General features: G+C 45.9%; 1 long non-coding RNA gene across 1 annotated transcript in view; it reads right to left on the reverse strand.

Moving 5' to 3' along the window:
- Positions 1–27,813, reverse strand: part of LOC147737406 (uncharacterized) — a 92,636-nt gene that overhangs the window by 46,082 nt on the left and 18,741 nt on the right. The window contains exon 3 of the long non-coding RNA XR_015297314.1: positions 12,863–12,931. This is a non-coding gene — a long non-coding RNA (uncharacterized LOC147737406). The remainder of the gene's footprint in view (positions 1–12,862; positions 12,932–27,813) is intronic.

Here is a 27,813-nt window from a genome sequence, read left to right on the forward strand (position 1 = left end):
GATAGGGCGGTAGTTTTTGAGTTCGGTGGGGTCAGCTGTGGGTTTCTTCAGAAGGGCGCTGAGTTCGGCGTGTTTCCAACTTTCCGGGAAGGTTGCGGAGTTGAGGGAGCAATTGATGACGTCTCGGAGGTGTGGTGCTATAATGGAGTCTGCTTTGTTAAAGATGTGGTGAGGGCATGGGTCTGTGGGGGATCCTGAGTGGATAGAGTTCATCAGACGGATGGTGTCTTCAGTGGAGATAGGGTTCCAGTCATTGAGGGTGTTCAAGGGGGGTGGGGGTCCTGCGGAAGGTTGGGTGGGTTGGTCTTCGGGTTGGTTGTCGAAGCTGTTGTGGATGTCTGCAATTTTGTTGTGGAAGAATGAGGCTAGGGAGTCGCAGAGGGCTTGAGAGGGGGTGATGTCGTTGGAGTTGGCTGAGGGGTTGGTAAATTCCTTGACGATGTTGAATAATTCCTTGCTGTTGTGGGCGTTGTTATCTAGTCGGTCCTTGAAAGCGGCTTTCTTGGCATTCCGGATCAGTTGGTGGTGTATGCGGGTGGCGTTTTTGAAGGCGTTTTTGGTGCTGGTGTTTGGGTCTTTTTTCCAGGCCTTCTCAAGGGAGCGACAGAGTTTCTTGGATTTCTTAAGATCATCGTTGAACCAGGAGGCCTTCTTGCTGCCTAGTTTGATTTGTCGTTTTTTCAGTGGTGCTAGGATGTCGGCACTGTTGGATAACCATTGGGTGAAGTTAGTGGCTGCTTGGTCGGGGTTTGAGGAGTGGGCGGGGGGGTATTGAAGAAGCGATGAGGAGATCTGGTCGATGGTGACTTTGTTCCAGTTTCTTCGCAGAATGGGTTGGGGATGGTTGTTGAATGTGGACTTGTTGTAGGTAAAGTGAACGCAGCTGTGGTCAGTCCAGAGGAGAGCTGTGGTGTGGCTGAAGGAGACATGTTTGCTGGAGGTGAAGATAGGGTCGAGTGTGTGACCTGCGATGTGGGTGGGGGTAGTGACAAGTTGTTTAAGTCCGAGGTTGTCCAAGAGGGAGATGGTGTTGCGGTCGTTGTTCTTTTCAAGGTGAAAGTTGAGGTCTCCCAAAAGGATGTAATCCTCGGAGGGGAGCGCGTGTGGAGTGATGAAGTCCGTGATGTCTTCACTAAATTGTGCGCGGGGTCCTGGTGGCCTGTAGAAGAGGGTGCCTCTGAGTGTGGTCTTGGGGTCGATGTGGATCTGGAAGTGAAGGTGTTCAGTGTTGGCGAGATTGACATCTGAGCTGGTTGAGATGCGGATGGATTTCTTATGGACGATAGCGATGCCTCCTCCTGTTTGGTCGGTCCGGTCCTTACGGATGATTTTATAGCCTTCCGGGATGGCAATGGTGATGTCTGGGGCTGAGGAGGCGTTCATCCATGTTTCTGTTAGGAAGGCGACGTCCGGAGAGATGGTGTCTAGTAGATTCCAGAGGTCGATGGCGTGCCTGTGGACTGAGCGGGTGTTGAGCAGGATGCATTTTAGGTGGTTGGGGTCGGATATCTGTTGTGTGTTCGTAGATGAGGAGTTGTTCTTGGTGCCGTCGAACTTGCAGGAGTTGCAAGAGAAGGGTCCATGGGTGTGTCCAGGAGCGGCTTGGACGCAGTTGGGGGAACGGCCGGGGTTAAGGGCTAGGAGGGTGGTGGCATCATAAGTAATGCGGGAGGGGTGGGTGGTACGGGGGCCAGGGGGTTTGGCGCTGGGCGCGGTCCAGGCGCGGACGGGCGTAGACGGGCTTACCTTTGGCGCACCTTCGGCGCGGCCGTAGCGCGTGGACGCTGCGCGTTGGGACTTCAGTCTTAAATGGAAGGTGGAGGGGGAGGGGCGGGGGAGGGACAGCTGGGAGGCCGAGGGCGGGGTGTATGTCCGAGCAGGGAGGCGCCACAACAAACGTGACGAAGCAAATGGCTGCTAGCAGAGTAGCAGAGTAACCAGGTTGGAATGGGCAGTACTACTGAAAGCAATGCGAGGCACAAACTTAAGATGCAGGCGCTACGATGTCAGATCACTAGAGGTGGCACAGTTACAATATATGAGCAATGCGAGGCACAAACAATTGATTAATGCAGGCGCTGCGATGCCAGAGCGCTACAAGCAGCACAGTTACAGCTAATGAGCAACGCGAGGCACAAATCAGTCTGCAGCCCAAGCGCTACGATACCACTGCAGGCGGGTGAGGAGCTGCGTGGGGGAGCGGCCGTCTCAGGAGGAATCCGGACGGTCACAGAGGAGATGGCGGAGGGTCGGGGCGGAACACTCAGTGGGGGGGAGGGACAGCTGGGAGGCCGAGGGCGGGGTGTATGTCCGAGCAGGGAGGCGCCACAACAAACGTGACGAAGCAAATGGCTGCTAGCAGAGTAACCAGGTTGGAATGGGCAGTACTACTGAAAGCAATGCGAGGCACAAACTTAAGATGCAGGCGCTACGGTGTCAGATCACTAGAGGTGGCACAGTTACAATATATGAGCAATGCGAGGCAGGCAGAGTGTGTCGTGTACCCTACCGCTGCGCCACCAGTGTAGGAAGCTGGCTCTCTATATACTATACCAAAAAGAGGTAGAGTGTGCAGAGAGTCCGGTGGATCCCCAAAGGCTTTACAGAGGCTCAAGTAGATATTACTAATGCTCTCTTTTGTAGTAGTGTGAAAGAGCAGTTAGGCTTATCCAAGGGTAGTCGTAAGCATTTGTTGTACACACCGTGGCAATAAAAGAGACACACACTCAATGATTAAATCTGAGACCAATTCATAACAAGCATTTGCAATGCAATAGGTCTCGCATTAGGAAAGTTTGAGCTATTGGTATTGTAAATGACAATTTTTGTATTTATGGGTTGGTTTTGAAAATAGCGAAATTAATAGCTTTGTCATTTACAATGCCAATAGTTATAACTTTGGCAAATGTGACACCTATAGCTATATATGTTTTGTATTTACGTGACTTAGATGTATTGATATTACAAATAACAATGGTTTTTATTTTTTTAAAAATAATTAATAATTAAATAAAAGTTAGTGTAATTTATAATGGCAATAATGTAAACTTTTGTAAATACTTTTTTTTTGGAAAGATTATGTTCAGTGTATTTTATTATGACGAAAATCCAAGAAAAGAAGTGAAAAATTAACATATTTTTGTGACATTTGTAATAAAGCTTGAAACATTGATAGAACATATTTGAACCAGTTGTTGTTGAATGGTTGCACAGATTGATGCTGTGGTAGCGCATAGTGATGCTGTGGTGCCCCTAAGTGATGCTGGGGTGCCCCTGAGTGATGCTGTGGTGCCCCTGAGTGATGCTGAGTTGATGCGATAGATAGATAGATAGAGTGAGTGCGATAGATAGAATGAGGGCGATAGATAGAGGGCTGGCGATAGATAAAGGGTGATAGATAGAGTGAGGGCGATAGGTAGAGGCAGCGTGATAGGTAGAGGGTGATAGATAGAGGGCGATAGATAGAGTGAGGGCGATAGATAGAGGGAGGGTGATAGGTAGAGGGCGATAGATAGAGTGAGGGAGATAGATAGAGGGAGGGTGATAGATAGAGGGAGGCTGATAGATAAAGTGAGGGTGATAGATAGATAGAGTGAGGGCGATAGACAGACAGATAGAGTGAGGGCGATAGATAGAGTGAGTGCGATAGATAGACAGATAGAGTGAGGGCGATAGATAGAGTGAGTGCGATAGATAGACAGATAGAGTGAGGGCGATAGAGTGAAGGTGATAGATTGATAGGTAGAGGGCGATAGAGTGAGAGCGATAGATAGAGTGAGGGCGATAGATAAGATAGATTGATAGTGAGGGGCGATAGATAGATTGATAGAGTGAGGGTATAGATAGAGTGAGGGCGATAGATAGAGGGAGGGTGAGAGATAGAGGGAGGGTGAGAGATAAAGTGAGGGTGATAGATAGATAGAGTGAGGGCGATAGACAGACAGATAGAGTGAGGGCGATAGATAGAGTGAGTGCGATAGATAGACAGATAGAGTGAGGGCGATAGATTGATAGATAGAGGGCGATAGAGTGAGGGCGATAGATAAGATAGATTGATAGTGAGGGCGATAGATAGATAGATTGATAGAGTGAGGGTATAGATAGAGTGAGGGCGATAGATAGAGTGAGGGTGCTAGATAAATGGATAGAGTTATTATTTGGTGTGCAATTATGTGGCACTGAATGGTATTTGGAGTGTATGTTGCATTGAGCGCAGTGTAAATATGTAGCATATAATTATGTGGTATTTGGAGTGTATGGGACGCTCCCGAGCCGCCATGCGCTTTATAAATCCTTTTTCATTTCATTTCATTTCATTCATGTTGCATTGAGTGCAGTGTAATTATGTGGCGTGTAATTGTGTTGCACTTAGTGATATTTGGAGTGAATGTTGCATTGAGTGCAGTGTAATTATGTGGTGTGTGATTATGTGGCACTGAGTGGTATTTGGAGTGTAGGTTGCATTGAGTGCAATGTAATTATGTGACGTGTAATTATGTGGCACTGAGTGGTATTTGGAGTGAATGTTGCATTGAGCGCAGTGTAATTATGTGGCGTGTAATTATGTGGCACTGAGTGGTATTTAGAGTGAATGTTGCATTGAGTTCAGTGTAATTATGTGGCGTGTAATTATGTGGCACTGAGTGGTATTTGGAGTGAATGTTGCATTGAGCGCAGTGTAATTATGTGGCGTGTAATTATGTGGCACTGAGTGGTATTTAGAGTGAATGTTGCATTGAGTTCAGTGTAATTATGTGGCGTGTAATTATGTGGCACTGAGTGGTATTTGGAGTGTATGTTGCATTGAGTGCAGTGTAATTATGTGGCGTGTAATTATGTGGCACTGAGTGGTATTTGGAGTGTATGTTGCATTGAGTGCAGTGTAATTACGAGGCATGCAATTATGTGGCACTGAGTGGTAGTTGGAGTGTATGTTGCATTGAGGGTGCAGAGTGTGTGAGGGTGCAAAGTGTGTGAGGGGGCAGAGTGTGTGGCCTAAAGTAGTGTGTGGGCACAGTGTGTGTGCCCAAAGTAGTGTGTGGGCGCAGTGTGCATGGCCTAAAGTAGTGTGTAGGCGCAGTGTGTGTGGCCTAAAGTAGTGTGTAGGCGCAGTGTGTGTGGCCTAAGGTAGTGTGTGGGCACATTGTGCGTGGCCTAAAGTAGTGTGTGGGCGCAGTGTGAGTGGCCTAAAGTAGTGGGTGGGCGCAGTGTGTGTGGCTGCATTGTGTGGGCGCAGGGTGTGTGGCCTGAAGTAGTGTGTGGGTGCAGTGTGTGTGGCCTAAAGTAGGGTGTGGGCACAGTGTGTGTGGCCTAAAGTAGTGTGGGGCGCAGTGTGTGTGGCATAAAGTAGTGTGTGGGCGCAGTGTGTGTGGCCTAAAGTAGTGTGGGCACAGTGTGAGTGGCCTAAAGTAGTGTGTCGGCGCAGTGTAAGTGGCCTAAAGTAGTGTGTGAGCGCAGTGTGTGTGGCCTAAAGTAGTGTGTGGGGGCAGTGTGTGTGGCAGAAAGTAGTGTGTGGGCGTAGTGTTTGTGGCCTAAATTAGTGTGTGGGCGCAGTGTGTGTGGCCTAAAGTAGTGTGTGGGCGCAGTGTACTAAAGTAGTGTGTCGCCTCATTTTTCAGCAGCGAGCGCAGATGCTCTTCGAGGGTCTTTGCTTACTTTTCACACAGTCTAAAACACAAGTCTACCCTTACTTGAAAGCAGAAAAAGGGTGCGTTCCTGAGTTGTGAACAGCTAATGTGAACATGAGCTTAGAGAGCGAAGTGGGGTGCTGTAGGGGCAGCCTGAGAAGATCACCATGAAACTACATGTCACCAAGAACGCACTTTAGTCCTGGATATTACTGTGCATTCTGGGGACTGTAATTCTAGTTCACTTCTCTTGCTCTAACGTGAAAACAATGATTTCTATATGAGACAAGTTTAACCTATTAGCATTGTAAATGACAATGCGTTTCATTTATGTTTCAAAAACAAACACATAAATAAAAGGCATTGTTATTTACAATGCCAATAGCTCAAACTCGGGTAAATGCGAGACCTGTTGCAATGCAATAGGTCTCGCATTTATGAGAGTTTAAGCTATTGGCATTGTAAATAACAATGCCTTTTATTTAAGTTTTTAAAAAGCAAAACAAAATAAAAAGGCATTGTTGTTTAGAATGCCAATAGCTCAAACTCGCCTAATTGTGAGACCTATTGCATTGCAAATCCTTGTTTTATTTGTTATGTTGGCAGTTCTGGGGCCTATACGTTTGAGTGCCGTTAAAAAGATGCTGCTGGCAACGCTCCAGCGTTGGATAAGTTATCATCATGAAACCAAATTGTGAGTTTGTGTAGAACAGCAGTAACATTGACCTGTTGTGACCTGTACACAGTTGCTCAAGTGTGTCTTGGCACTTCCTGATGTTATTGTTTCCCATGTCCACCATATGAAGTTTAGAGATCTCAGAAGGTGGAAGGCCACGAATCTGCTTTAACATTTCTCAAGAATTCTCTGTCCAGTATTATCACCCGAGTCATTCCCCCAGTATTTTAAACCTGTACAAAGATTTTGAGCAATAATCGGCAGAAATAATTACCTACTATTGAAAAAAGAGTCCAGCTGGAGAAGTGATTGTCATTTCTTTGAAGTCAGAGCGATTCATTCGTGCAGCATTACCGTCACAGCGCCTGATAATTTTTAGAAAGATTTGTATTGCGCAGGAAGGTTAAACTTCACCTGTAAATGTGTTGCCATTACCCCCACCCTCTCCCAACCCCCCTCTTGAACATTACTGGGAGTGTTAAAATAAACTCCAGATTGGCCTGTTGGGAGTCAAACCTGTAACCAGCGAATTGCATAAGATCGCTGGCACAGTGGATTCCTTTCACGCTGAGCTGTCACCGGCAGCCGCACAGAAATTGGAATAATTTTAGGATTGATTTTTGTCTAACAACATGACATTCTGTTTTTTTAGCACGTAATGCGTTTGCAGCCTCAAATTTAAAAACACCCTAAATTCTGTGTTTACTCTAGTACTAGCATCTGAAGATTTTAATCTCTATGACTTTTAGACTGGAAATATGTAAACATGTATGTAAATGCTTGTAGCAAAATGGATCAAGCGCTTAGAGACCCCTGGGTTATAGAGCGCTATACAAATCGAAATAAATAAATAAATAAATAAATAAATTTAGTCGTGCACGATGCCCAGAGAACACGTGACAAGTTGTATGATGGAAATCCATAAAGGCAGTGGATGCAAGAGAATAGACAAAGATCTGCGAGTTTTAAAGGCGCTCTGAACAACTTTATTATGCGATAATGTTTTTATTTTTGTTACCAGCTGTCATGCTGATACAAAAAATATTGTTTACTTAGGCTCAGTGATCTCAGAAACGACTAGCCATTGCTTCAGGCAATAAAGCAAGCAAATTTCTTCCCTGTAACGCATTTCTACCCCCCAGCTTGTCGGACGCCAACAATAATAAGCTCAACCGGACTAATATCATTTTTTTAGTAGATGCGGAGGCCGAGAACAAAAAAACACTAAAGTCAGCCACATCACCTAACTAAAACAAGAATGAAACGAACTGCTGCACGCGCACCAGCGCGAGACACCGCAAAAACGATCCCGTTCCCCAGGTTCAGGCGTGAGTAGTGCACGAGGTTGGAGAGCTCGAGACGCCGCCGTGAGCGTGCACGTAAGCAGGGGAGGATCGCCGGAGAAGACATGGAGCCTGATGCCGATGCCGAGACTGACCTGCTGCGGAGGGAGAGTGACACGCGGAAAGAGCCAGGTGAGTGGGAGTGTGTGGTATTGGTGGGGGAATGTGTGTGTGCATGTGTCTGAGTGTGCCGCTTAGTTGTGTGGGGTGGGGGTGGGTTCTGTGCGCTCCTGTGTGTGTGTGTGTGTGTGTGCGCGTGATTGAGAGGCTGCCTTGCTGTGCACAGTTGGAGCAAGAGATGTGCACGGCTGGGGGGGGCGGGGCCAGGGGGCGCGTCCACGAGGTGTAATCGGCGCTCGTGGCCAGATCTAGGTCGCTTGACAAGGAACTCGGTAACAATAGGTCTAGCGAGACCTAAAAATGACACTTGGTTGGATTTATTTTGCAGAACCACAGAACTTTGTCTTAGGTAAATACATTTCGCGATATAAATAATAATATACATAATTTTCAATATAAAAAGTGGACACACTGCAATTTTCAGACTTTGCAATGTTAAGCAATGGGAGGAAAAAAACATTAAACATATGTATACGCAACATTGACTTACAAGACAGTCTTCGGAAGTTAAGGTCAGTACAGGGCAAGGTTCAGTCCAGCGCCAACAGTGCACCACAAGCGACAAAGGGGTGGGCAGGTACATGGTGAAAGTTCAAGGTCAGTCACTGAATACAAATTAAAGGGGACTGGGGAAATCAGACAGAGGGTGCTTACAGGTAAGAAGCAGCGGCTTGGAGGAACAGTTTTCGGGGCTGAGGCTAAAACTGAGCAGGGGCCAAAACAGCACCAACACTACAACACCAGCGGCACAGGGGCGGCTGGATGCAGGGTGCCAACACAGCATCGGGTGCCCAATGAAAAGCAATGGAAAATCTGAAAAAGGCTGCAGGCTCCAGCCAGGAGGTCGATCGAAGGAAACCAAAAGCCATTGAGGTAAATTATGATGCTCAGGAACGTAGGAACACCTTTTGTCCTCTTCAGCAAGGCCCAGGATGGACGGGTGAAGGGGTGCCTTTTGGTGTCAGAAATGGCTAACCAGTGCACATCGCGGTTGAGGGGTCTTCTTGCAGAAGCTGCAGGCAACTTCTAGGAGTCCAGGAGAGGTCAGCTCATGGTGGAGTTGGGCTCTTGAGAGCAGGGGAACCTTGCTGAACAGGTGGGCCACTTGGACTCGGGCTGGTGGCATTGGGTGCAGAGGTAAAACCGGGGGGCAGGCTGCGCAGTTCTTCAGGTCACAGAGTCTTTACTTTAAAGAGGGTTGCTTTGTGAATAGGTCTGCTTTTCTCTGGAGACCTTGGTCTTTATCGAAGGCATGCAATCCTCCCAAGGTTCTGGAGGTCGCTGGGCTGCAAGACAAGTTGACTTTTGGTTCAGGATCATCCAGGGATGCAGACAGGCCAGTAGGGCTGGGACCATGTCCGTAGTTCTCTACAGAGCCTCACCAGCAGAGAAGGCTGCAGTGCCCGGCTCTTCTTAGGTCGCCAGGAATTGAAATTCAGGTTCTGAGGATGCCACCTAAAATCTTGATTTAAGGGTGTTACAAGGGAGTAAAAGGTAGTGGCCAATGGGCCACTTTCCAGGGGTGTCTACACCTTCTTATCATTCCCACCTCCTGTGGGAATGGGGACATAGTTCTAGCCCTGATCTTCAAGATGGTGGGCACTACAAAGTGTACTTCACCTCGCCTCCAGCACCTGAGGGGTGGAGTTGGCAAAGGGGACGGGGTGGGGTGGGGCAACCTCCTATTCTATCTAAGGTTTTCCACCTGTCTTCGCGCCAAAAAGGGGGTGAGGACAGGAAGATCGTTTGCTCCCTCTAACAGGAGAGTCTGGGGTCGCATTACAAAGGCGGCAAGTCCTTTGAAAATCCCTGCCACAGGTAGCTCTTCCTGACTAGGGGAGGAGTGAACACCTCCACCCAGGAAAGGCATTGTGGAGAAGTGTGGCTCACTGGTTAGAGCAGGCAGACCCTGAAGCTGAGGTCAGACCTGGGACCAGGGTTCAATTCCTGACGCGGCAGGGTCTTGAGCTCAAAATGTCCACGGACTCGATAATTCTCACTTCGGTGCCTGACCTAATCATGGGTTCACACTCTGCAACTCTGGGCATTAAGCTTGCTTAATCTCCACAACGGCCCCCCGCGGCGGGATGCCTGGCTTTCACCTTGGGGATGCCCTGTAGGGGCTATCTCACAGGGAAAAAGCCAGGACGGGTTCCCAAGGCAAGCGCTTAGAGACCCCTGGGTGATAAGCGCTATATAAATCCAATATGCAATACAATACAATACAATACAATTGTTCTCGACCTCAGAGTGCACAGGCATTCTACCCATGTGGTCAGAACACTGTCTGGTGGTAGCAGGCTGGCTTAGGCCAGTCGATAATCACACTAAGGATTGGTAGATCTTGGGGGACCCCTCTAAGGGGCACTCTGTGTGCAATTTTTAATAAATCGGACACTGCAATCGGCACAGGTTTATTATGCTGAGATGTTTGGTAGAAAATATCCCATATTTCAGTGAAACCTTCATGGAGCTGTGGAACTCGTAATGACAAGTGTGAAGCCAATGTACTTACTATAGAGCTTCCCTGGTCACTTGCAATATCCCGAAATCGACAAGGATATTGCAGGGGCATATCTGTTCAAGCGGATATGCCCTCACAGGAGATATCCCTAAAGCAGCCTGTACTATAAGGCCTGCTTGAGGGGTGTCTTACCTATATCTCAGACAGTCCCTATGGGCATCGCATACAGGGATGTGTGCCATGTCGACTTTTCATTTTTGTCTGCACAAAGACACACTGCTACAGAGGCAGTATGTATGTATGTATGTGCTTGGTGAGGGGTCCCTTAGGGTGGCATAATTTGTGCTGCAGCCTTTAGAGACCCTCTTCAACAACAGAGGAATCTTTTACTAGGGACTTATATGTGATCTAATGGGGTGACAATCGTGGAAATGACTGGTACACTTCAGGGAAGGAGATCGGCTCAGGGGACCTGGTTGGCAGGGACCCTGTGCACTTCCAGTCAAAACGATATCATTTTCCAGGTAAAAAGTGAAGGCTAACCATGTCCAAAACAGGCCCTTTCCTACATTGAGACATATTTCCTAGGACAGCGAAAACTCTACAGCAGGTCTTGCTTACAGTCCTTATACTGTGACTGCCACTACTGAACATGAATCTTGAATTGTTAAAGCAGGGCCAGGATCTGGACAGGAGCCAATGAACAGTAGAGCAACTCACCAGATAATAAAACTATTCTGTCTTCACACTCACTCAGAGAGAACAATGCCATCCCATGTATTGCAGGAGAAAGAGGCCACAACCCTCAGTGAAACACTCACTGCTCAGATGTGAGTCGTTAATAAGAATAAAATTAACATAACGCGTCCCTGGGGACCCCACAGACACCGTTCCTACCAGGACCATAAATGCTTGGGGTTCCGCAGGTAAACCTAACAGTGCTACAAAGTCTTAGGGCCCTACAGGTAAACCTTTCCTAACCCAGTGCTACAAATGCTATGTGCTCACTGTAGCAGGACTGGGCGCTCTAGGGCAGCAATTAAGTTGCTTGGCATTCATCTACCCTTAGCTAAGCCACGTGATAAAGGCAGTAGATCAGGATGATTCTCTTCGACCAGAAGTAGCTCTCACTATCGAAAAGGTGAAGGTCCTGGTATAACACAAACGCAGACATGCGGTTAGGCTCTACCAGGACATGTTGTAAACTAATAATGTATGTATCTGTAGGATTAGATTGCATTGCAATTTTATTCTTATGTCACTATTTTCCGCATACTACATATAATATAGATTCCTCACATGCATACCCTGATGAAGGGAGAACCCCCAAAATCAATTGGGTAGACTGAATTTAAATTTACTTGCGGATCAGTGGATTTTGAAACTGATTCTATGAGAATAAATATGCTTAAACTGGAATACAAGTGGATTTGCTTCCAAGGGAAGGAGACATTGATGCACTTTTACGGATACAAGCTGTGGAGCAGGAGACACAGACCAGATCTAGTCGGGCCCTATATAAACAACTGTAGCCACACACATCTCCCTTCTGGCACGCGATGAGTGGATTTCATAAATACTACAATAATGAATGAAAAATACACGGCATGAATAGACAAGGTTTGCTATGTAACCTCTGGACTCCTGTAAACCTAAACAAACACCAGTAATCAGACACTAGGGACATCACCTGAAGCTCCTAAGTTTTTCCTGTTGTTTGGTATCTTGTTTTTGGAAGGTGGGTTTTTAGGATAAGCTATTTTTAGGTATGTCTTCTTTTATTCCAGGATGGGCACTAGTTTTAGCATTGTTATCTCTTATACTCTGCATACCAAGTTGCTGACTTTCTTTCACGCATTCCTCATTTCCCCGAACAGGAAACGTCTGGGGGTGGGGTGTGTCAGGTAGCCCTTGTGGTAGACGATGGGATAGAGGATAAGGAGTGCCATGCCATCCCTTCATATATTTCTCCCCTCCTATATTCACAGTCCCCTTTTACCAGTTGTCTGCTTTGCTGTCATCAAGAAGTGGAGAGAGGGGAATCGGCAGGCGGCCCCTTTAAGCCACAGCTGAGGACGGACATCAGAGGATACAGGCTTAAAGAAGGCGGGTGGAGAGCGCGTCAGGTTGGTCAGTAGTTGATCCAGCTGCACGCAGCACAGGAACGCGAGGCGGAGAAACCAGCGGGGGAAGACCGGAAAGACAGAGAAGGCCTAACAGCCTTCTGAGAGAGAGAACTGGAGCCCAGGGGAGGTCACAGTTTGTCGGCGAGCGTAAAACCCGAACCTGGCAGAGGAGGGAAAGCCGAAACAGAAGACCAGACCTCACTGAAAGACGTGGAGTCACCACACCACGGCCCCGGACTGACGTGACTCTTCAAGGTGCGTGGGCGTCTACGGGGCTTTTGGAAAGGGGCTGAGTCAGAGAGGGACGGGAGGGGAGGCTGAGGGTTGAAAGGGACCCATGGAAAAGGAAATAAGTGAGACAGAAAAGAAAGACAAGCGCAGAAATCAACGGCTACTCTTTTTCCTTTGGTTGCTCCAACCTCTACCCCCTCCCTTGATATTTATGCATAGCTATTATTTATCCCTCAAATCCTCCCTTGATTAAACCCTAAAGCAAGAACACTTACCTGAGTCTTTTCCTTCTGTCCGAGGGACGACGGCCGCCGAGGCTCACCTAAGGGACTGAAGTGGAAGACCTTGTGAGAAAGAAGAATATAACAGAGACAATCAATCATTGTGATTTCCTATAATACTAATAAAAAGTGCATACAAGAAATTATTCAATGCAGTGTGTTCCCTCTTGACCGACTCTTCTACAACGGGGAGCTACATACTCTCCCTACAGGGAATGGGAGAAAGAAACACAGAGACCAACAGACACATACACACGGGAAAGCATAGTAGGAAAACGCATACATAGTTGTTCTATGCGTGCATATGTACATTGTTTTAGAAAGATGGTGGAACTATTTATTTTGTTCAATGTGCTTATACTGCTAATTACTTTTATCTGATTCTATTATCATTGCAGCACATAAATTCTATACAAGAATTACGACGGTTCAATAAATAATGAAAATGCTAATGTTATGTTATTTTAATTTGATATCGCACATGAATTACCCCTAAGCAGAAACTACTTCAAGGAGAAATTTAGGATTGGTACGTAGAACCACTCTATCTTAGTGAAGTTGAAAGAAAGGCTCTTGTATAGGTAATGCCTGAAGTTCTTCAACTCTACGGACACTTGTGCATTGGTTCAAAAGTCGGGCCCATTAGCCTTGTAAGGACGGTTTAAGTTCCACTCTGGCGCAGGGGTAATACTTGGCGGTATAACCCTTTTTAATCCTTCCATGAAGGCTTTAATCACTGGTACTCTGAAGAGAGATATTTGTTGTCTATTTTGCAAGTGTGCAGCTACGACTCCCAGGTGTAAACAAATGGATGTGTAAGTGAATCCACATTGCTGTAAATGCAACAGTTAACAAATGATTCTGCACAAACGCATCAAGATGATTGAGGATGTTGTTGTTACAAAAGGCAACACAACGTTTCCATTTGCTGCATAACATGCTCTAGTAGTCGGCTTTCTAGCTTCCTTGAGAATATTCATACAGTCTGGTTATAGTTGTAAATAACCAAACTCTATGACTTCAGGAGCCAAATCGTTAGGTTGAGTTCTCTGGGAATTGGATGTCCGACTTCCCCATGGATCTGAGTGAGGATACAAGGTGTGAGATGTAGCTTTTGATGTGGAACCACTGAGAGTTCTAACAGGGAGGTGTACCAAGGTTGCGAGCCTATGTGGGGGCTATTAAGATCTGTGTGAGGGACGTTTGTCTGAGTTTACGAACAAGTAATGGAATTAGCAGGAGAGGCGGAAAAGCGTAAGCAAATATAACTGACCAAATCGTCCATAGGGCATTGGCTTTGGATGCTGGTTGTGGGAACCTAGATGCAACGTTTGGGTATTTTGCGTTGTGCACTGTGGCAAACAGATCTATTTGTAGAAAAGCCCATTTTTGAAAGTAGGGAAGAAGAACTTGGGGATGAAGTTCCCACTCGTGGACTTGCTGCCTGTGTCTGCTGAGCAGGTCTGCAATCTGAAGGCCTACCCCTGGGAGGTGTTCTGCTAGGAGATAGATTTTCTGGTGAATCCCCTAAACCCAAATGCTTTGTGCAAGGCACGACAGCTGGAAAGAGTGAGTCCCTCCCTGTTTCTGTAGGTAGTACATTGCTGTCATGTTGTCAGTGTGAACTAAGACAGTCTTGCCTACAAGTTGGGTGAGAAAAGCTAAGGAACACTGCTAGAGGTTCCAGGTAGTTGATGTGGAGACGTTTGTGCCTGTCCGACCGCAGCCCCTGGACTTTGTAATGTAGAAGATGGGCACCCAAACCGGTTAACGATGTGTCTGTGGAATCGGGTCTATGAAAGGCCGCCCTTTTGCTAAGTTTTGAGGGTTCCACCACTGCAGCGAGCGATGGTTGTGGCGGTCTACCAACACTAGATCGGTTAATAGACCCTGGGCCATATGTACAACCCTTTCATTTTGCGCCTCGCAATTTGCGACTCATTGTGAGACACCAATTGCGAGGCGCTAAATGAAATGTACAGTAGTTGTTATTACACTGATTTGCAATTCCCAATGGGCTCGCAAATTGCGAGGCTCATTAATATTAATGAGCCTCTCGCAATTTACGAGCCCATTGGGAATGCCAGCCCTACCAGGGATGGTGGACTGCTGGACTCAGCAGACCACCATGTCTGGGACTGCTTTTTAATAAAGTAGCTTTTTTTTTTCCTTTTTTTTTTAACATCAATGATCACACCACTGATGATATACTTCATGTGATAATACAATGCACCTCCTTACACTCTAATATAACCTCTGTTACACCTAGTGTAAAATACAGAGTATCATTTTTGAAACTATTGACACACCAATACCATTTACTACATACGCACTCAATTATTCCTACGTCTACATGCACATTCATTCATTCACCCATAAGGTCACTCGTACATACAGTCACTCATCATTACAACACTATCATATGCACTCATACACCTATGCAGACACTCACACACTGCCACTCATCCATGGAGTTACTCACACACCTAGTCAGTCCTGTAAATAATCAATCACACTTTGATTTCTTCATCTATACAGTTAAACACAGAACAGCTTACATTTCCACAGATATACTAACACATACTTACTCACTTATACAATCAAATCCTTCATCCATACTCTTATACATCCTCTCATTCTTCAATATGTAAAACATATTTAAACTTTACAAAAACACACAGACACTGGATGATGTCATCAGTGATGTCATTTGAGATGTCATCAGTGATGTCATCAGTGATGTCACTGACCATGTCGTGAATGATGTAATATGTGACATCATCAGCATTGGATTGCGGATGCGCGAAATATATGGTTAGTGCAACTACCTATATGTGGAATTTCATTGGTTTTATATCAATAAAATGTCCAGCTAACTATATAGGAGGAATTTCAATGGTTTTTTATATGTTAATTCCTAACTATATAAGGCCTAAAACCTATATCAACTAACTATATATGGAATTTCATTGGTTTTATGTCAATAAAATGTCCAGCTAACTATATATGGTCTCTAACCTATGGTTTTTTCAGTGAATTTTCAAGGTTTTGTAAATGCAAATTCCTAACTATATATGGTCTATAACCTATGTTTTTTTAAGTGAATTTCATTGGTTTTTTAAAAGCTAATATCTATAGCTGTAAAATATATTCTTTATTACGTGACGTATCACGTAGCCACGTGAGCACCTCATGACGCGTCGCATAACCGTGAGGTATCAGCTCTGCAGCGCAAACAAAACCCGTAACGTAGAAAATCTGATCACATCACAGGCAAACTGTGACACTTTCTGATTACAGCCTCCATTACCGATAGAAGGACAGTTAAGGAGGTCGAAAGTCTGCTGCAGTGATATGTTTGTAACCTATGTGCCATAGATAGATATGAGTATGGTAGTTTGGTGGGCTTTTGGGCCTACTACCACATACAAAGTAAAGAGACACCTGCAGCACCCCTGCTCCGATCCCACTGGATTAGATCCACAGGCTGAATTTTTCTTCAGTGATCTGTTTGCAATGTTCCCGTCTCAGGCTCCAGAGCCAGTATGCTAGTTTGATGAGAGAGACAGAGTGTGAGAGAGAGAGAAAGAGTGTGAGAGAGAGAGACAGAGTGTGAGAGAGAGACAGAGTGTGAGAGAGAGAGACAAAGTGTGAGAGAGAGAGACAGAGTGTGAGAAAGAGAGACAGAGTGTGAGAGAGAGAGACAGAGTGTGAGAGAGAGACAGAGTGTGAGAGAGAGAGACAGAGTGTGAGAGAGAGAGACAGAGTGTGAGAGAGACAGAGTGTGAGAGAGACAGAGTGACACACACAGAGAGACACTAGTGAGCGTGTATTAGTGCAAGGAAGTGTGGAGTTGTTGGTATCTTTATTGCATGCTTAGTAGTTGATATAGTCTAACTTAACTCCCAGAAAAGATTAGAGACATTTTTATAACAGCAGGAACACGCTAACATGAGGTACTTTAGCAAAAAACAAATTATGTGCGTGGAGACTGAAGAGGTTGCGAGGACTATAGTTAGTCGGGCATTACTGGGTTGTGCTCTCATGTGCAGTTCGTGTTGATATTTTTCAGTTAGTTCATGACATACACAGTCTGAGAAACAGGGAGCAAGAGAGAGGGTCGTTTTAGAGCAGAATATAACTGAGGTGTGCAGGTTACAAGACTGAAAGGAATACATTTCTCTATGATAAAGTACCGGAGTTCGGCTGCTGCGAGGCGATTGGTGACTGAGAGCTCATGGACACGCTACTACAGAGTGCCGGGGTGTCTTTTTGCAAACGCTGCATGGCTCCTGTGCAGCCAGGTGCGTGTTGGGGGTAATTGGCCAATTTCAAATTCTATAAATTCCACCAGTTTCTTCGTAGCTTGTAAATAAACACAATAGTTACAACTGACGTTAGAGCAGTAGTGGGAAATGCTTTTCTTTGTGGTCTTCTGGAAGAAAGCGGACAATGTGTGCCCTCGAACGCGCAACATGTAATGTACCAAAGGGGCGTCCTCTGATTGAACTGATGTGGTTTGACCCATACAGTTAAACTGCAAGGAATGAGGTGCAAGAAATATTTTAGGAGGGGCTTTGGGGAGTAAGAGACGGGGCTGAGGCGCTTGCAGCACGTGGCTGCACGAAGCACTCACAATCCAAGCAATTGTTTAATAATGTTGTTACACAAGCACATATTCTGAAAAATAGCAGGAAAGAGAGCATGTAACATGGGCGCGTGAGAGAAAAATAAGGCGAAACTAATACTGTTAACTCGTGTCACGTTGTGTTCAATGTGAAGCGCCCACCAATTAATGAGTGTTTGCGATAGGTGACTGATTCTGGACACTGGAATTTCTACATCTCTTCGTCTTTACATATATTATGCAACAACACACAGCAGCTCACTGTTCACCACCTCAGTTCTCATCCGGGCAAAAATTAGACGACTTCGATCAGGCACTTTGCAGGAAATAGATAACAGATTCTGTCGCACTGTTATAAAGGAATTTAATACAAATCATATTTCTGCCAACCACTTTTAAAATCCACCGGCTTTCACAGGCAATACGCGGTAAAACAAACATATTGCTTGTGTGCTCTAATGCTATTGTGTGGTGATACGGAACTCGTGAATTTTTAATGTTTATGCCCCAGTACAATTCTTTAACGCTACATTTAGTATAACATGCGTTACCGTGTAGCTGAGCTCCACTTAAAAAAACAGTCAGCTCCAAACCCCAAGTTAGCGCGCTCTGTTTTCTATTGTGGAATCTGAACTGGGCACTCGATAATGCAGTTATTTTTACTGAAATTCGCTGAGCTCGCAGGATGTTTGCATTGCCTCTTCCCTTCGCAAGCACCGAGAATAAACTTAACTATATTCCTACGCCCCTTATGCCGCAAGCTCACTTGTCATTAGCCTGGTAACATTAATGCCTCTCTGCCTCCTCACCCCGTTTCAGGTCGCACCACCATCAGCGAGATATTTGTGCTATCCTCTTTTGTTAAAATGGGGACAGCTTCCGCATGGTTCTACACGTCCACCCCATTGATCTTGAGGAACCAAGACACCCGATTGCTGAGATTGCCGCTTGTTGCGACTGAAGTTTCAGTTCCCCAGCCAATCACTGGCTAGAACCCAGTCATGGCCTGCTAGCCAATCCGAGGCCTCAAAAGCGTATGCAGCTCCCTGCCAACCATTCTGATTGGCTGTGAGACCCAGAGTGTCCACAGCCTGTATCATGTACACGATTTAATGGCTATTTGTCCGTGGGACAAAATAGACATTACATCTTCTTGCCATTATCCGGTCTCCCCCTTGGCACGGGAGACCGGCAGGCACATGAAAGGCTTCCCCCAGGCAGGGGGAAGCGGAAACCACGTCCTCCCGGCCCCGCCCACAACCAGGCGGCGGCGGCCATCTTGAGGCGGCTCGGGCCGCGGCGGTGATCTCGGGAGTAAAACGAGGGGTGGGCACCCTCGAAATTAAAATAAAACACAATAAAATATAAGACAGAAGCCCCCCAAGCCCCCCCCCCAAAAAATCCAAAAATTCGCGGGGGAGCGCGCACGCGGGGGTGCGCGCACGCGTGCGCGCTTATAGATATATAATTTGCTTCTCTTTTACTTTTCTCAGGAACCACTGGAGGGATTTACACTATTTTACCAAAAGCGTGATCTGCGTACCAGACACTACCATTTTGACACGTTTGGTGTAATTCCCTTCAGCGGTTCAAGCTGTAGCCGAGTCTAAAGGTCCTATGGAAATTAACATGGGGAAAACACGTTTTGGGACCCCCCTTTTTTCTCAGCCCCCACTTGACGAATCCCCCCAAACTTTCAGGGAAGGAGCGGAGCGGAGCGAGCCATCTTTTTTGAGAAATTTGCGAAGATTCATCAACCAGCGCCAAAGTTATTCCCAATAGAATGTTGGCGATTTCCTATGGAAACTAGGTCCTAACTATATATACCTACTGGCTACTGCCAGTAGGTAATATATGTATATGATTGCTCAGCTTTCCCAAGAATAATCCCAGCCGGGTTTGGAAAAAGATACAGCACTCTCGGGGTTCCTGTTACTCAGCAGCAAGGATTTATTAGTCCAAACAGACGCGTTTCGGGAGAATCTCCCTTCGTCAGTGTTTACATGAAAACGCGCGAAGCGGCAACATGATATCACATTTTTTCATTGGTAACGGACATAAACATAAACATAGGACTGACGTGAGTATTTTTGTCAGCGCCATCTTGTAATGTGTAATGTCCTATATGCCAGTGTGGATGTTGATATTACATCAGCCTGCATTTACCTTGATGGAAAATGTTCGCAATTGTTTTGTGAGCATGGATATGGTGCATCTGGTACTCCACAATTTTATGGGGGAAATTCCTTTAATTTAAAGCACAGAAGATTGTGCATATCAACTTGAAGACCAAACGGTCTACTCGTCGTGATCTTGCCGTGGATCGGCGATTGCAGCCAATGAGGCTGCTAGTTACCAAAGAATACATCATATCCATGGACCTTCACATAATCACATCATTAAGGCTAGCTCCAAACACCCATCCAGACAATTTCAAATCCCCTCATCCAGTACATTATTTCTCCAGATTCAGTTAAATAAAGTTCAAAATAGCAGAAACCAAAAATACAAAGGTCATGCAAGTACAATTACACGGAAACCCACAAATAACGTTCAGCCCAGGTGAGATGATAATTCTTCCCCCATATTCAGCCCTCCAGGGGCCTTAGTCTCCAAGTCTATAATATATCGGGATTCTAATCTCCTGAGCATCTGTAACTTGTTGCCTCCTCGTGGATTTTCGGGTATACAGTCCACACAGAAAAACCTCAACAGGTCCCTGTTGCTATTGTGCTTTATGGCAAAATGCCGAGCGACCGGATAAGAGAAATCCCTATTTGCGATCGCTCGCATGTGCTCAAGCACTCTTAGTTTTACCGGATTGATTGTGCTGCCAATATATCTCATTTGGCAAGGACACATCAAACAGTAAATCGCATAGTCTGTGTGGCATGACATAAATTTATTTATCCTCTTTCCACCCTTACAGCCTCTCACCTCGAATGATAATGTTCGTTTACTAGATGCGCAGGCCTTACATCTCCCGCAAGGGAAGAAGCCCTTTGCATCATTCAATGTGCCCTGATTCTTGCGTGTGGGGTTTAGGTGGCTCTGAACCATGTAGTCACGCAAGCTTCTGGCCTTGCTAAAGGTAATTAGTGGAACAGTTGGCATATCTGGACCAATAATGTGGTCAGTCTTTAGAATATGCCAATGTTTTTGCATTATAGATCTCAGTTTCCATGAGTTGGCCGAGTAGGGAGTAATCATGCAGAATTGACCATCAATATTTTGGCGTGATTATTTCTCAAAGAGAGAGTGTCTCGGAAGTTTTCTTACTCTATTGAGGGCATTGTTCAAGAGGTTACGTTTATATCCTCTCTCAGAGAATCTGTCCATACTTTCCCTAGCTGCCTGTTCAAAATCTTTCTCCAAGGTACAGTTACGTCTTAACCTGAGTAGTTCTCCGTAAGGAATGCTGTTAATGAGTTTTTTGGGGTGACTACTAGTAGCGTGCAACACGCTGTTTCCCGCAGTTGGCTTGCGGTACAGTGAGGTACATATCTTATCGTCTCTCACGGTAACTTGGAGGTCTAAGTAGTTGACCTGCTCTTGACTGATATCCCCCGTAAATCTCAGATTACAATCATTGTTGTTCAATAATTGAATGTACTGTTTTGCCTCTTCAACCGACCCATCCCAGATTAGGAATAGGTCGTCGATATACCTATACCAGGCAACCACCTTGTTGTTAAATGTTTCATGTTCCGGGGCCCAGGCTACCTGCTCCTCCCACCAGCCTACGAACAAGTTCGCATAACTGGGGGCGAAGCAGGACCCCATCGCTGTACCAGACAGTTGTTTATATATTTGATCCTGAAATAAAAAGATGTTATAATATAAACAAAATTGGATCAACTCCAGCAGCATTTTGTTGTGCATAGCAAATTTCAATGGTTTCTTATCCAAGAAATATTTCACAGCATATAGGCCCTTCTCGTGTTCGATACACGTATAAAGACTCGTGATGTCTAATGTCAAGAGTACATAGGTGGGATGCCATTGTAGGTTCTCAATTTTTTCAATGAAGTCGGATGTGTCCCTTATATATGACTTCAGAGAGAGCACAAATTCGAACAAGTAGTGGTCTAGAAATTTGGACAAGTTCTCAGTTAAGCCCCCTATAGATGAAATGATCGGTCTTCCAGGTGGGTTGTTAATGTTCTTATGGACCTTGGGGAGGTGATAGAAGGTTGGTAAGGTGGGATGCATAGTTTTTAAAAACAAATATTCCTCCAATTCTATCATTTGCTTCCCATGGCACTTCTTCAAAAGGTCATGCAGCATGTCCACGCTTCCATGTCGAACCGCCACAACCAATGCACATCAACCTACCTGGTAATATACATTAACTGGTTGGTGGGCGTTTTCTTTAAGCAAGCTGAGGAAGGAATCTTCGCCGAAACGCGTTCTTGCAATAAAGAAGCTTTGAAAGGGGCTCCTGCGTGTGCAGTGTTTCTTCATTGGAACCGGAGCGTGAATATATATATATGTAGGTATGTTATAGTTAGAACCTAGTTTCCACAGGCAAAACATTTTTTGATTTGCAAATAACTTTGGCGTCGTTTGACGAATCTTCCTGAAACTTTCCCAAAAAGATGTCTATCCAGGTCAGCTCCTATCCTGAAAGTTTGGGGGTGATTCGTCAAGCAGGGGCCGAGAAAAAAGCGGGGTCCCAAAACGTGTTTTCTCCATGTTCATTTCCATAGGAAATTTTGCGACAGGCTACAGCCTGAACTGCTGAACGGAATTACCCGAAATTTGGCAAAAAGGTAAAGCTTGGTTCAGAACGCGACCTTTTTTTAAATGGTGTAAATCCGTTCAGTAGTTTTTGAGAAAATAAAAAAATAAGAGTAAAAAAATCAATTTCCCATAGGAAAATTTGTGCAAGGCTACAGCCAAAACTACAGAACGGAATTACCCCAAATTTGGCAAAAAGGTAGTGCTTGGGTCAGAAAGCAACCTTTTTAGGTCTCACCTGAGCCAGCGCATGCCCTGCACTGGCGAGACTTTTAGTAAGTGGGCTTCAGAAAATTCTACCACTGTGGCCTAGAGCTTGCGGTTACGCGCTCGGGCGCGCTCTCACGAGCAGAGGAGCTATCTGGCTTTCCTCTCAACTCATGGGTCATCAGCTTTCAAAATACGAGAGCTTTCTTTCACATTCCTGAAGTGGATAGATTCCTTTTCATTTGCCTATATATCCCTACCTCTCTTCTACCCCTCTACCTCTACTCTAACTCTCTTATACCCCTCTACCTCTCTTCTACCCATCTACTTCTCTTCTACCGCTCTACCTCTCTTCATCCCTCTACCTCTCTTCTATCCCGCCACCTCTCCTCTACCCCTCTACCTCTCTTCTACCCCTCTACCTCTCTTCTACCCCTCTACCTCTCTTCTATCCCTCTACCTGTCTTCTAGCCCTCTACCTCTCCTCTACCCCTCTACCTCTCTTCTACTCTTCTATCCCTCTACCTCTCTTCTAGCCCTCTACCTCTCCTCTACTCCTCTACCTCTCTCTACCCTTCTACCTCTACTCTACCTCTCTTCTACCCCTCTACCTCTCTTCTACCCCTCTACCTCTCTTCTACCCCTCTAACCCTCTTCTACCCTCTAACCCGCTTCTACCCCTCTACACCTCTACTACCCCTCTACCCCTCTAATATCCCTCTTCTACCCCTCTACACCTCTTGTACCCCTCTACTACCCCTCTACCCTACTACCCCTCTAACCTACTATCCCTCTATTACCCCTCTACCTCCCCTCTACCTTTTCTACCCCTCTACCTCTACTCTACCTCTCTTCTACCCCTCTACCTCTCTTCTACCCCTCTACATTTACTCTACCTCTCTTCTACCCCTCTACCTCTCTTCTATCCCTCTACCTCTACTCTACCTCTCTTCTACCCCTCTACCTCTCTTCTACCCCTCTACTACACCTCTACCCCTCTTCTATCCTTCTACCCCTCTACCTCTCTTCTACCGCTCTAGCTCTACTCTACCTCTCTTCTATACCTCGACCTCTCTTCTACCCATCTACCCCTCTACATCTCTATCCCTCTTATACCCCTCTACAACGCCACCCTTTTTCTACCCCTCTACTACCCTTCTACCCCTCTTCTACCCCTTTTACCCCTCTACCCCTCTTCTACAGCTCTACCCCTCTTCTACCCCTCTACCCCTGTTCTACCCCTCAAACCCTCTAATAACCCTCTACCCCTTTTCTACTCTTCTACCCCTCCTCTATAGCTCTACTACCCCTCTTCTACCTCTACACTACCTCTCTTCTACCCCTCAACCTTTACTCTACCTCTCTTCTACCCCTCTACCTCTCTTCTACCCCTCTACCTCTACTCAATCTCTCTTCTAACCCTCTACCCCTCTTCTACCCCTCTACCCTTCTTCTACCCCTCTCCGACCCCTCTACCCCTCGTATACCCCTCTACTATACCTCAACCCCTCTACTACCCCTCTACCACTGCTCTCCTACCATTCTACCGCTCTACTACCCCTCTTCTACCACTCTACCCCTTTTCTACCCCACTACCCAATCTCTACCACTCTACCCCACTATTACCCCTCGTCTACCCCTCTACTACTCCCCACTACCCGCAACCCCTCTACTACTGCTCTACAACCCTCTACTACCCTTCTGATGCCCCTCTACCTCTCTTCTACCCCCTACCCTCTACTACCCCTCTTCTATCCCTCTACCCCTCTTACACCCCTCTACTATACCTTAACCCTTCTACATCCCCCTCTACCACTGCTTGCCTACCCCTCTACTACCTCTCTTCTACCGCTCTTTTACCCCTCTACTTCTTGTACCCCTCTACTTCTCTTCTACCCCACCCCTCTACCCCTCTTCTACGCCTATACCTCTCTTCTACCCCTCTACCTCTCTACCCCTCTTCTACCCCTTACAACTCCCACCTCTACTATCCCTCAAACCTACTACCCCTGTAACCTACTACCCCTCTACCTCTCGTCTACCCCTCTACCTCTTCTACCCCTCTACCTCTATTCTACCTCTCTTCTACCACTCTATCTCTCTTCTATCCCTCTACCTTTCTTCTACCCCTCTACATTTCTTCTATACCTCTACCTCTCTTCTATCCCTCAACATCTCCTACTTTTCATCCCCTCTACCACCCCTCTTCCCTTCTACTACCCCTCTTCTACCCCTCTTCTAACCTTCTACCCCTCTACTACCCTTCTACCTCTCTACCATCCCTCTTCTACCCCTCTACCACTCCTCTACCCCTAACCCTCTTTTATCCCTCTACTTCTCTTTTACCCCTCTACTTCTCTTCTACTCCTCTTCTACCCCACTACCTCTCTTCTACCACACTACCTCTCTTCTACCCCTCTACCTCTACTCTATCTCTCATCTACCCCTCTACCTCTCTTCTATGCCTCTACCTCTCTTCTACCCCTCTACCTCTACACTACCTCTCTTCTGCCCCTCTACCTCTCTTCTACCCCTCTTCTATACCTCTACCCCTCTTCTACCCCTCTACACCTCTTCTACCCCTCTACAACTGCTCTATCCCTCTACTACCCCTATACCCCTCTTCTAACCCTCTACACCTCTTTCCTTTCTTCTACCCCTCTACTCCTCTATTACCCTCTACTACCCCTCTACCTCTCTACTACCCTTCAACACCTCTTCTACCTGATTCTATTAGGGCCCAGAACCATTTTACTTAGTGATGTCCATCTGCACACTTTCCTGCATCTTGTAGTAAATTGAATATTGACAAACAGAAGTGTTATTTCCAGAAACAGTGAGTTATGCAGCTTGTCTGTGTATCTTTTATCTGCACCTCACAGACTCCTCACATTCCTCTCGAGAGAAGATCATGCCTCTTACTCATTAGTGTCGTTTCAGTAACTGTTTCTATCATGTGTTCATGTTTCATTGACTTGTATTAGGAGAAAAGTGTGTAAAAATACATTGTGTAGCATTAGCATTATATACTCAAATTGCTTTAGGGTGGATGCTCTCGTCCATTGCAAAGTCAATTGTCACTTGTTAGTTTGCTTGGCCTTTTTCTATTTTTGCATTAAATGTATTCAATGTAATCTGCCTGTTACTAAATGACTGACTTGAATTGTATCTTGCTGATGTGAGCTGCGGAATTGCTCGGTGTATTGTGTCTGCCATGATTTTGTTCCTCAATAAATGTTTTTGAAAACATTTTAAAAAAAGAAAAAATATTTTTTTTTCCATTAAATGTATGATAGATTTGTTGGCCTCCCGGTGTGCTGTGTTTTATTTTACATATCACAAGAGATGACGAGGAAAATGACAGTCCAATATACACATTTTTCATATAAATCAACTCACAGTATACTGTTCTGGAGGTTCAGCCCCACAGACATTATCTCTAACTGAACGCAGGCACCCTAGGAAGCATGTGCTTTTCAAACCAGTTGCCCTCTGATGCGGCACTATTGGATAAGTCAAAATGTCCTGAATTTTAGGAGGGTTACCGTATCTAGTGCACTCTGTTAGACAGTGCTCACCTGTGGTAGTAAGATGGTAATAGGCACCTTATCACCTATGCACCGTGCAGGGCTTTGAGTTACAAAGCTCCTCACGCTGTGGAGAAGATTAGGTCACATTTACCCATTTTCCCATATTTGGTCCTGATGAAATGCCAACAGATTGATCCATGACTACACAAGGCATGAACAAAGTTGACCTGAAGTATAGACCCCAGCTTACCAGCAGGTCCATAGGTGATCGACACTTTCACAAAGTGATAGGGGCCATTAGTTCCTCATTTTCTCTGCCACTGTTTTTAATCTCAACATGGACCAGGAAGATCACATGAACTATATTGCTGCAACTGGCCGATAGTTGATCTTATATTCATACTTTCACCAATCTCACATCTTATGACACAACATCCTCTGTCCTACTATGCTCATCCCGAGTACTTAATAAAAGATCTCCGACAAAGTGTCCTCTTGTGGTGCCCGCCAGGCATTGTAGCGCCGGCCTGGTGAGGAGTATAGCCCATTGATGAAGCATGTCACCTTCAAGTGAGTGAACGCAATTGTCTTAAAAACACATGCTTCCTAGGGTGTCTGCGTTCAGTTACAGATAATGTCTCTGGGACTGAACCTCTGGAACAGTATACTGTGATTTGATTACCCCTCTGACCTACCGGTCATTTCCGCCTGCCCTTTGCTGCTCTGTGCTGTCCAGTGACCTGCTTGTTGTTTGTGGCTGCCTTCTTTGACGGACTTCGCCCCATCCACATTGCGGAGCGCTGGACTGTCGGGACTCCAGTTCCCAGGAGGCAGTGTGCTCTCACGACATTTCCATCGGGCCAACAAGTATAAATTAGCGTTGGGGCTCCTGTGGCGCAGGACGAGGGCGGGCCCGTCAAAGGCCGGAGGAGGCCGGGTAGCGCCACCCCCATTGAGTCTGAAACAGGACACCTCCCATAGGGACGGACGCTAGAGCCAGAGTGGCAGTAAGTAAACGGCCGGATACACATTGTGGACACGTCCTCGAGTGAATGAGTGGAAGTAATAGCTGATTACATCAGTTTTAGCAGTTAGGGAGGCAGCGCCTTGTGCTTTGTGGACTCCATTTAATTTTTAGTGCCTTTCGTATTGTATGTAACGTAGGACATGACCATAGTTCTATAGCACATCTGCGCTGTAACTGGTGGGAGTATCGAACACCACTCAGTAAGCGGAAGGTGATTCCTGGGGTAGGGGCGGGGTTAAGGGGACCCTTGATGCATTTCTTCAAAGAGCAGAATCACTGTTAGTCCACGAAATTCAGCTCACAGAAAAAAGATTGTCGCTAGATACACTGCTAGAACATAAGCGATCATCAATGGACCCCATAGCAAGGTCTAAAACACCAAGTAAAAGTATCCTTCAAGGTCAATCAAAGCAGGATAGAGGCAGCATCACTAGTGCTATGGTTCATGTTCCCCATATGACACAGGAGGGTGCCTCACTTATGTACACTGATGACCCACTGTTAGACCTGTCTGGCTTTTTGCGTAGTCCCTCTAAATTATTATTTATTTTGTCCCCTTTTTGCCCCTCATTCCCTTAATAATTTTTGTCCACTGACTTTTTCTAGGTGTTGGTCAAGGGGATAGGTGTTCTTTTCCCCCTCATAGTTTTTCACCTCAGGCCCAGAGGCCTGTTCTGACAGGAATAGTTGGAACCACACAAAATGGTGGCTACCAACTGCCCTAACTGCCAAATCCCAGAACTTGCCCATAGACTAGTATAGGGCATTCTAGAACCTTCTGGTCCCTTCTGGACCACTGAGGGTCAGCCTATAT

This window comes from Lissotriton vulgaris, chromosome 1_1 (genome assembly GCF_964263255.1).
Source record: "Lissotriton vulgaris chromosome 1_1, aLisVul1.2, whole genome shotgun sequence".
NCBI classification, from domain to species: domain Eukaryota; kingdom Metazoa; phylum Chordata; class Amphibia; order Caudata; family Salamandridae; genus Lissotriton; species Lissotriton vulgaris.